The sequence below is a fragment of the Acinonyx jubatus genome, chromosome A1 (genome assembly GCF_027475565.1).
Source record: "Acinonyx jubatus isolate Ajub_Pintada_27869175 chromosome A1, VMU_Ajub_asm_v1.0, whole genome shotgun sequence".
In the NCBI taxonomy this organism is placed as follows: Eukaryota; Metazoa; Chordata; class Mammalia; order Carnivora; family Felidae; genus Acinonyx; species Acinonyx jubatus.
Window position 1 is genome coordinate 38,125,806 of NC_069380.1, and position 9,699 is coordinate 38,135,504.

The 9,699-nt window shown below is 33.3% G+C and overlaps 1 pseudogene; it reads right to left on the reverse strand.

Moving 5' to 3' along the window:
• Positions 1–7,660: 7,660 nt before the first annotated feature.
• Positions 7,661–7,832, reverse strand: LOC113601170 (uncharacterized; annotated as a pseudogene).
• Positions 7,833–9,699: the final 1,867 nt, after the last annotated feature.

The following is a 9,699-nucleotide window of genomic DNA, read 5'->3' on the forward strand; positions in this document are numbered from 1 at the left end:
TAATGTCTCACATACTATTTTAAGTGCAGGATTCACAGCTTAAGACAGGTCACCCATGAATGATTAAACTTTTAAAAATTATTTGCACATGTGGTATTTTCATTAGTTTTTCCAAAAATAGTTTTTCAATGGATAGTCAACAATGAGTAATGAGATTAACCTGTGTTATGAGTTGAGCAACTAACTATGCATGTTGGGTTCTAGAACTAAGCAGATTCCAATTGTGAGGAATCACTTAGATGAAGAATATCATGAGGTCAGGGCAGGATTAGGTCATTGTGCAAATAACTTTATAGTCTAACATTTTATAACCTCTTTTAGTATTGAAAAAATATAATGGAGATAAATTTAAGGTCCAATAGGCTTTGCTCTACTCTATAAGAGTTTGTGAATTGTAATGAATATATAAACTTTTACATTGGAGTGGGTACTTTAGAGAAACCCTTGTGGCAGACATAAGCATTTCTGTCTCAGTTGAAGCAATATCAATATGTTAATTACAGGACATTCAACTATATTTTTCTCTCAAAATAACAAAATTATGTGCTTTATCGAAAAGCATGTAACAAGATAGAATTTGAATTTTTTTATTCCTAAAAAAAACTTAAATAAATAAATAATAGATGAATTTTACCAAGAGGATGTTTCAAGATTTAGTAAAGCAAGGAATGAGACATAAATCTAAGACAACATTCAATTTGTTGAATGGAGAGCTGTGTAATTGTTGGGCTAAGTTTGGATATGTAGACTCTTTATTACACACTTCATATGTTAAATTAAGTTCAGATGTGTAATTCACTTCATGTGGTAAATAGACTATTAGTCCTCCACCCCCAGACGTCTATGTTCTAATTTCTGGAAACCATGAGTATAGTATCTTAGATGGATAGGAAAAAAAAACTTTGAGGATATGATTAAGTAAGGGCCTTAAGATGGAGAGATGATCCTGGATCACCCAAGTGAGCCTAATATAATCACGAAGATCTTTGAAAGATGAAAGAGAGAGGCTTAATAGTCAGAGAAGGAAATGTGAAGACAGAAAGAGAGGTCACAGAGAGAGGAAGGTTGGAAGATGTTTCGCTACTGGCTTCGAAATTGGAGAGTGGGGCCATGAACCAAGGAATGCAGACAATATCCAGAAGCTAGAAAGGCAAGGTAATGGATTCTCCCCTAAGAGCTTTGAGAATGAAAACATACCTCAAGACCCACTTTAACCTTCTGACCTCCAGAACTATAGAATGCTACTTTATGTTGTCTTAAGCTACTTTAAGTTTGTGCTAACTTTATACAGCGGCAGTAGGAAAGTAATGCACTGATCGCTTATCTGAGACAATATGAGCTGGAACATTTTTAAAATAGCATAAATTATATTCACAGACAAAGTGATGTGTTTAATATGGTATTATTGGACTTTAGATGACATATCTTTTGCGCCACTAATTTGAAATTTGTGATTTTTTTGTTTGTCTAAATGATTAATAGGGATTCAGGGTTTTTCTCTTTTCTTTCCTGTTAGTTGACTGAGGGAAAGAAGTTTTACTCTTTGTAATTTTCCATGTCCTTCCAGTCTGAAAGGAAATGCTGTGAATTATAGAACAGAAAGATGGAGGGAATATGGGACAGTCATTCCACTGTGGAGTCACTGCATGGCCGTGTATCACCTGTGTCTAGTTAGGTTCTGTAAAATAAATAAGTAAGCTGCTTTAGTATCAAACCCCACTTTCTTTTTCTTAGTAGCTGGATCCATACTGATCACATCAATTATAACATTAATTAATTGTTTTTCTAATTATTTGTTTTAAGCTAGTTTCCCTGCTACATTATAAGCATATTATTTAGTCCTTTTTTTTTCTTTTTTTTTTTTAATTGCTATATCCTAGAACCTAACTCCACATCTGGAGTATGATATTTGAGTAAGTGACTTAACTTTTCTAAATTTTAGTTTCCCCCAACAGATATAATAGTTTAATAAAATATAGCTGGTTGATTGTTAAAATGAAATAAGATATGTGTGTGAGATTTGAAAAGGAGTAAAAAGGTATCATAATACATATGGCACTGAGAGGAAAAAGCAAATATATTGAGCATCTACTACCAGTAAGAACTAGGTGACTTGAACTCATCAGTCAGTTTAATTTTGTGTAACTTTCATAACTCTGTATAATAGGTGATGTCATTACCACTTACAAGTGAAGAAATTTAATTCAGGAAGGATAAGGAACTTGACCAGTACCACACGTATAGTATAGTGCTGGCAGTGTGGATTTGAACCAAACCCTGAATCCAAAGTTCATATACATTCCCTGGTATCACATTACATTCCATGCATCACATGCTACAAGTAACTGTATACTACGTAGTATGTAATTCTTAATTTTAACTGAACGAAATGATTGGTTTATAGTTGACTTTAGTATTCACATTTCATGTTTATCTTTGTGTATGAAATTTTGTCATTAAAATTTGAACAAATTCTACCTTTTTAGTTGATTCTTTTTGCCTAAAAAATGATTTCAGAGTTCTTAAAGAATAATTATTCCCTAAGTGATTGTTCTTTAGTCAGAGTCTATGAAAATCCATGTGATTTTTAAAAATATAATGTAGATTTAATGTGAATTCAAAAATATCATGATTTTGACTATTTTCTGCATGTAAACTCGTTTGACATAAGCAGAATTAGAATGAGAAATTCATCTCCTTCATTTGTCATATCAGGAGCCACTTTGGCTAATCCTATTGTCTGTGTAACCAGATGACTGGCACGTCAAAAATCGCCCAGCCACTCCTGTTAAAGTCAGTGGAAGTCACACCGTGTATCTCTACTCACCATTTTGACAGTTTGGGAACAGGAGATAACACATCATAAACAATCTACCAGGAAATGTGTACTAAAAAAAAAAAAAAAAGAACATAATAGGATTGCAATTTATTCTGTTCCCCTTACTTATCAGCTTTCTGCATGTGGTTGATTTAAAACCTTGTAAAAAAGTCAGAAGATTATTTATAGTTTTCTTCCCTAGAAATGAGCACATTTTGAGCCCAGGCAGGTTAAAATATGAAATATGTTAAAATGGTATTTCTATTCGATCCAAGACTTTAAAAAGATGCAATGTCGCAATGTAACAGAGCATTCTGACTCAAGAAGATGACTATTTTCAGGGAGATAGAAGCTGACATTGATAACAAAATGTTTATATTAGTGGTTTATAATATAGGTGTCCCATGGATGATTTTGATAGATCCCTAGTTAGAAATATATACTGAGTTTGCATATTTTGACTTATTTTCAGGGTGAAAAATATGCTTTTCAGAATATAATGTTTTTACCCAGTAAAAAGGAAACTGAATTTGTGGTATAATCAATATATAGATAATAGCCAATTTGGCAAAATGAGCAATTTTGTCTGCTCTATTTTAGTATGCATTGTATTCTTTAAGAAATGAAAATACAAAGACTACAATAATTCTCACATTGATAACAGTTGGATTCTGAAAGATTTATATTCAATAGACCACATAATAATTTATGGATTTTCTTATACATTTCTAAAATGTCCAAAAACAGGAACAATCTGGTTACCTTACATTTATTCTATATGATTGTACCATTATATTAATTACTGTTGTGTACTAACTACTGTTGTGTACCTTCCTGGGACATGGATGATAATTAAAATGCCAAAGGATATACTGAAGAGAACAAATACATGGATTATTTCACCATAAAATTATCAATGCTTAAATAAAAGCAATTTTTTGGGCCCAAATGTTCCTTGTATAATAAAGCAATTTCTAAAGATTGTTTTTCAGAAGGACAGATATGCAAAGGGCCTTGTGCAATTTATGTACGTGCATACGTTCATTTAAAAACATCAGTTTAAGGTACCTAAGAAAACATATTTTTCAACATTGTCTTTAAGATAGAAACTAATCTGTGTACTTTAGGACTAAGACTGAAATGAATTCAGTTATCTAATTTGCAAAATGGGGTAAGCGGAGAAATGAGGAACCAAGAATTTGCTCACGGCTACCCTACGTTACAAAACACTAAGATAATGAAGACAGAAACAGCTTATAACAGTAGTGTGCTGCTTCAAAGTATAGATGTCTCCTGACCCACCTTCCATAACTGCACGCAAGAGTCAATTCCTTTACTCATCCAAGTGAGAATTCTCAATTCACATCAACCACACCTCCACTACCAGAGAGAAGAGACTCCAATGAGAACCTTAGAACAGTTCCCTCATATTTTGCCTAGTCCTTGGGTTTGATACCAATTGGAACAATAGGAGAGACCAATAATCCTAGAACTAAGTTGACACTGAAGACAAACAAGTGACCAATCTAAAAAAGGAGGGGTAAAGGAAATAGAGAATTTGTTTTAGAAATAATAGGACTTTTTATGAAGCCATGCTCTATAATATATTGTCACATATATAGTGATCCATGTAATAGTCTTGTGCACACAGAAACAAACCTACAGATTCATAGATAGGTGACAGAAGTAACGCTGAGGAAAATGGGTAATGGTAGACTTTTCTTTTTTTTTTTTTAATACATGAAATTTATTGTCAAATTGGTTTCCATACAACACCCAGTGTTCATCCCAAAAGATGCCCTCTTCAATACCCATCACCCACCTCCCCTCCCTCCCATCCCCCATCAGCCCTCAGTTGTCATTTTTTGAGAGTCTCTTATGCTTTGGCTGTCTCCCACTCTAACCTCTCTCTTTTTTTCTTTTTCTTCCCCTCACCCATGGGTTCCTGTTAAGTTTCTCAGGATCCACATAAGAGTGAAACCATATGGTATCTGTCTTTCTCTGTATGGCTTATTTCACTTAGCATAACACTCTCCAGTTCCGTTCAAAAGGTAGACTTTTCAAATCATAGTGGGAATGCATTACAAAATTAAAATGGGGGCATCTGCGTGGCTCAGTCAGTTAAGCGTCTGACTCTTTGTTTTGACTCAGGTCATGATCTCACTGTTCATGGGTTCAAACCCCACATCAGACTCTGAGTTGACAACATGGAGCCCGCTTGGGATTCTCTCTCTCTGCCTTTCCTCTGCTCAATCCCTCTCTCTCATTCATTCTCTCTCTCTGTCTCTCTCTCTCATTTTCTCTCTCTCTCTCTCAAAATAAATAAACATTAAAAAAATTAAAGTGAGTCCTTGTCTCAGCCCATAAAATAAATCCCTTCCATGTAAATCAGTTATTCATTGTAAACAGCAAAACTATAGTGTTAAAAAAATATTATAAGATACTATCTTAATGAAACCATAATAAAGAATTAAAAAATTCTTTTCTTTACTATTAATCTTAAAGGAAAAGATAGTACATTAAAATTAAGAAGTTAATCACCATATGCCAAAAAGAGAATGAAAATGTGACAGTATGTGCAAAAGCCAAAATGTGGGAGTGAAAAAGCCAAGTGTGTAGGAAGGTATTTTCAACATGTATTTTTCAATACGTAGAACCAACAAATGGCAAGTGATCAAAATATGGAAAGAAGTATATATGAAAGAATTTTTAAAAATATACTCTAAAGAATGGGCAAATGACTTTAAAAGCTACTACAAATACAGTAAATCCAAGTGTTAAAAATTATTAATGACATTATATTCCAGGAAATCAAAATGGCCATTAAAATGTAATCACAGTAGGCACATTCTAGAGTCTCAGGTGGCAATGCCAAAGTGAGCTCACAGACCAAAGACAACTCTTACTATTCTGCTATTAATTGGTATAACTTCTTTGGGTATAATGTAACATTATCTAGGTAAGTAAAGATATCCAGAGCCTGTGGCCCCCTCTTACATAAATATCTTAAATAAACTCAAGTATTCATGTAATTAAGATATGTTCTCAACTGTTCATACTATCCTTTCTTTCCATTATGGTTCCAAAATGTGAAAACTATATATATATATATATATATATATATATATATATATATATATATATATATATATATATGTTTTTTTTTCCCCACATCAAAATGGATTTAAAAAAATCTAGTCTCTTCATATAATAGGATACTATTTGGCAACAGAAGGATGAGCAAATTCCAGTTACAGGCAACAACCGTGAAAAATCACATAAAATAATATTAAGGAAAAGACACAGGACAAAAAATAAACCCATACTGTAAAAGTCGGATATAGTCTAAACTAAAATATATTGTTTATGGTTGTGTCCATAATTGGTAAAATTATCATTGAGTGCAAGGTTATGATTATCACAAAAAGGAGAATGGTTATTCCACTATCTATTCTCCACCCTCTCTAATTTGGCTTCTCTTCTAGTTTTTTCCTTTTCCTATTCTTCTCATCGTTTTCACTACAACATCCCTACATAAAGCATTCTACTTAGAACTAAGTATGTAGTCGATTAGCCCATGGCTGCTTCATTTTTAGCAAAACACATTTCTTGGATAAGAGTTACATCGAATAGGTTTGATATTGGGTCTATTACTTGTGTGAGTTTTATTTGGTTGACTATTTTTGCTGTTAAAGGAAATCCTGTCGTGGTGCTCTCTATTTATGGGATGAAGACAAAAACATTTTTCAGATAATAGTTCTATACCATAAACCAGAGGCGAAATGTTTTTGCTCCAAGAGAAAGTCCATCCGGAAAAGCATCTGTGTATGAGGCCACCATCCTAATATGTTTCTAATAGTGTGCCATTAATTTCTAAGAAGTAACCATATTCAATATAGTTCAGCCTGGAGAATTCATTATAAGTGTAATGAGAATCTTTTTTTTTTTTTTTTTTTTTGGTCAATCCTTATAGTCTCTTATTCTGTCACTAATTTCTGGGATTTTACATTTTACATTATTATTTGGAATCTTGTATTTTGAGTGGGGTAAATTGTGCCAGGTCATTTATTTTGCTTTTTCCTTTGTAATTGATTTTAGCCTTCAGTTTAGAGACTTAATATGTTATGGCAATTATAGTTACAACTGAGAACCAAGTATGTGAAGTGTTAACTCTGGGATTAATGCAGGGACACCCTGGGCCTACAGTGAAGAAACTCTTGTTTCCCATTTATCACTTGACCTTCACAAAACACCTGCAAGAAGTAGATGACAGTAATTCTTATTTCTATGAAATTAACATCTCAAAATTGGTGTCTGATAATCTCATGTATACCTGGACATTTCCTTTTCTCTTGTGTACGTTATGATGGTAGATAGCAGGAGGTGCCTTTAAAAGATTAAGGGAAAATTTAAGGTATGTACTTCTGATATGATTTCAGGTACTTCCTTGAGTGTATTTGGTGTCTTTTTTATTCAAAGGGAGTTAAGTCAATGGACTGAAGCAGTCTGCTAACTGAAGACATTAAGAATGGTTAGGAATTTGTTTCTCGGCTCAGACGTCTGTTAAGTTGATCATATTATATCTCAATTATACTTTGACCCCTGAAGATGTTTATGGTACTATCCCTGGTATGACTCTGCAATTACCTAGCTATCTAATATCTAGGAAAGAAAGGAAAAGTATTTTCTATTTATTGGGTCAATTTTATAGCTATAAATTTTTCCGTGAGTATTGTTTGGTTGCATCTCACATCTCAAAGCTTTTTTTGTTACGCTTCTGGTTTTCTAAAATTAAGGTATGATTGACATACAATGTTTTGTTAATTTTAGCTGTACCACATAATTTGGTATTTGTATGTATTGCAAAATGATCACCACAGTTACAGAATTTGTGTGTGAGTGATGAAAACTCTTAAGACCTACTTTCTCAGCAACTTTAAGATATACAATAAAGTTATTACACTGATAAGAACAGATACTATACTTGTTCTTAGCCAAAAGGCTGAGAAGCGATTACAATAAAGTTATTAATTATGGTCACCATGCTGTAAATTACATCCCCGTGACTTACTTATTGTATTACTGTACCCTTCACTCCCTTCACCATTTCTCACACCCCAACCCTCTGCCTCTGGCAACCACCAATCTGTTCTCTGTGTCTATGAGCTTAGGTTTGTTTGTTTATTTTAGGTTCTACATATAAGTGAGATCATATGGTTTTTGTCTTTTCTGTCTGCCTTATTTCATTAAGCATAATGCCTTCAAGGTCCATCCATGTTGTCACAAATGCCAGATTTCAGTCTTTTTTTTATGTTGAATAACATTCTGTTGTGTATATAGACCCCATTTTCTTCATCAATTCATCCATCACTGGACACTTTAGGTTGTTTCCATATCTTGGCTAATGTAAATAATGCAGTGAATGTGGGGATGCATGTATCTCTTCAAGTTAGTGTTTTTGTTTTTGGTTAAATGCCCAAAATTGGAGTTGCTAGATCTTACAGTAGTTCTATTTTTAATTTTTTGAGGAACCTGCATACTGTTTTCCGTACTGGGTGCACCAATTTACACTCCCACCAATTGTGCACCAGGGTTTTGTTTACCCACATCCTTACCAGCACTTATTTCTTCTCTTTTTGATAAGAGTCTTTCCAGTCGGTGTGAGGTGATCCCTCATTGTAGTTTTGCTTTGAATTTTTCTGATGATTAGAAATGTTGGGCATCTTTTCTTATACTTGTTAGCCATACGTATGTCTTTGGACAAATGTCTATTCAGATGCTCCACCCATTTTTAAGTGGGATTGTTGGCTTTTTCTATTGAGTTTTTATGTAATTTTGGATATTAACTTATCAGATATATGATTTGCATATATTTTCTCCAATTCTGTAGCTTGCCTTTTCATTTCACTAGTTTTTTACTGTGCAGAAAATTTTTAGATTGATACAGACCCACTTATTTTTTTAAATAAGTAGCTACTTATTTATTTTTTTATTTATATATTTATTTTTTAGTGAGCTCTACATCCAATGTAGGGCTTGAAGTCACCACTCTGAGATCAAGAATCACATGGTCTACTGACTGAACCAGCTAGGTGTCCCTAGTCCCACTTATGTAGTCCCCCTTATTCTGTTGCCTTTGCTTTTGGTGTCAGATTGAAAAATTATTACAAAACCAGTGTCAAGGAGCTTATCATCTATGTTTTCTTCTAGGACTTTTATGGTTTCACGCCTTACATTCAAGCCTATAATTCATTTGGAGTTAATTTTTGTGTGTAGTGTAAGATAATGATCCAATATTATTCTTTTGCATGTAGCTGTCCAGTATTCCCAACACCATTTATTGAATACTGTCCCTTTACTATTGTATATTCTTGGGTCCTTTTTAATAAATTAACTGAGCATATATGCAAGAGTTTATTTCTGGACTCTGTCTTCTGTTCCATTGATCTTTATGTCTGTTTTTATGCCAATACCATACTGTTTTGATTACTATAGCTTTATAATAGAGTTTGAAGTGAGGGAATATAATGCCTCCAGCTTTGTTCTTCTTTCTCAAGATTGCTTTGACATTACAGGGTCTTTTGTGGTTCCATACTTCTGATTTTTTTAGACATTGTTTTTTAGAGAAGTCGTAGGTTTACATTAAAATTAAGAGAGAAGTACAGAGATTTTCCATATACCCTTTGCTCCCAAACATAAAAAACCTTTCCCATTATCAACATTACTAACCAGAATGGTACTTTCTTTTTTTTTAAACAAATATGGACTTACATGGATACATCATAATTACCCAAAGTACATAGTTTACCTCAGGATTCACTCTTTCTGTTATACATTCAGTGGGTTTGGACAAATGTGTAATGGAATATACCAGTCATTAT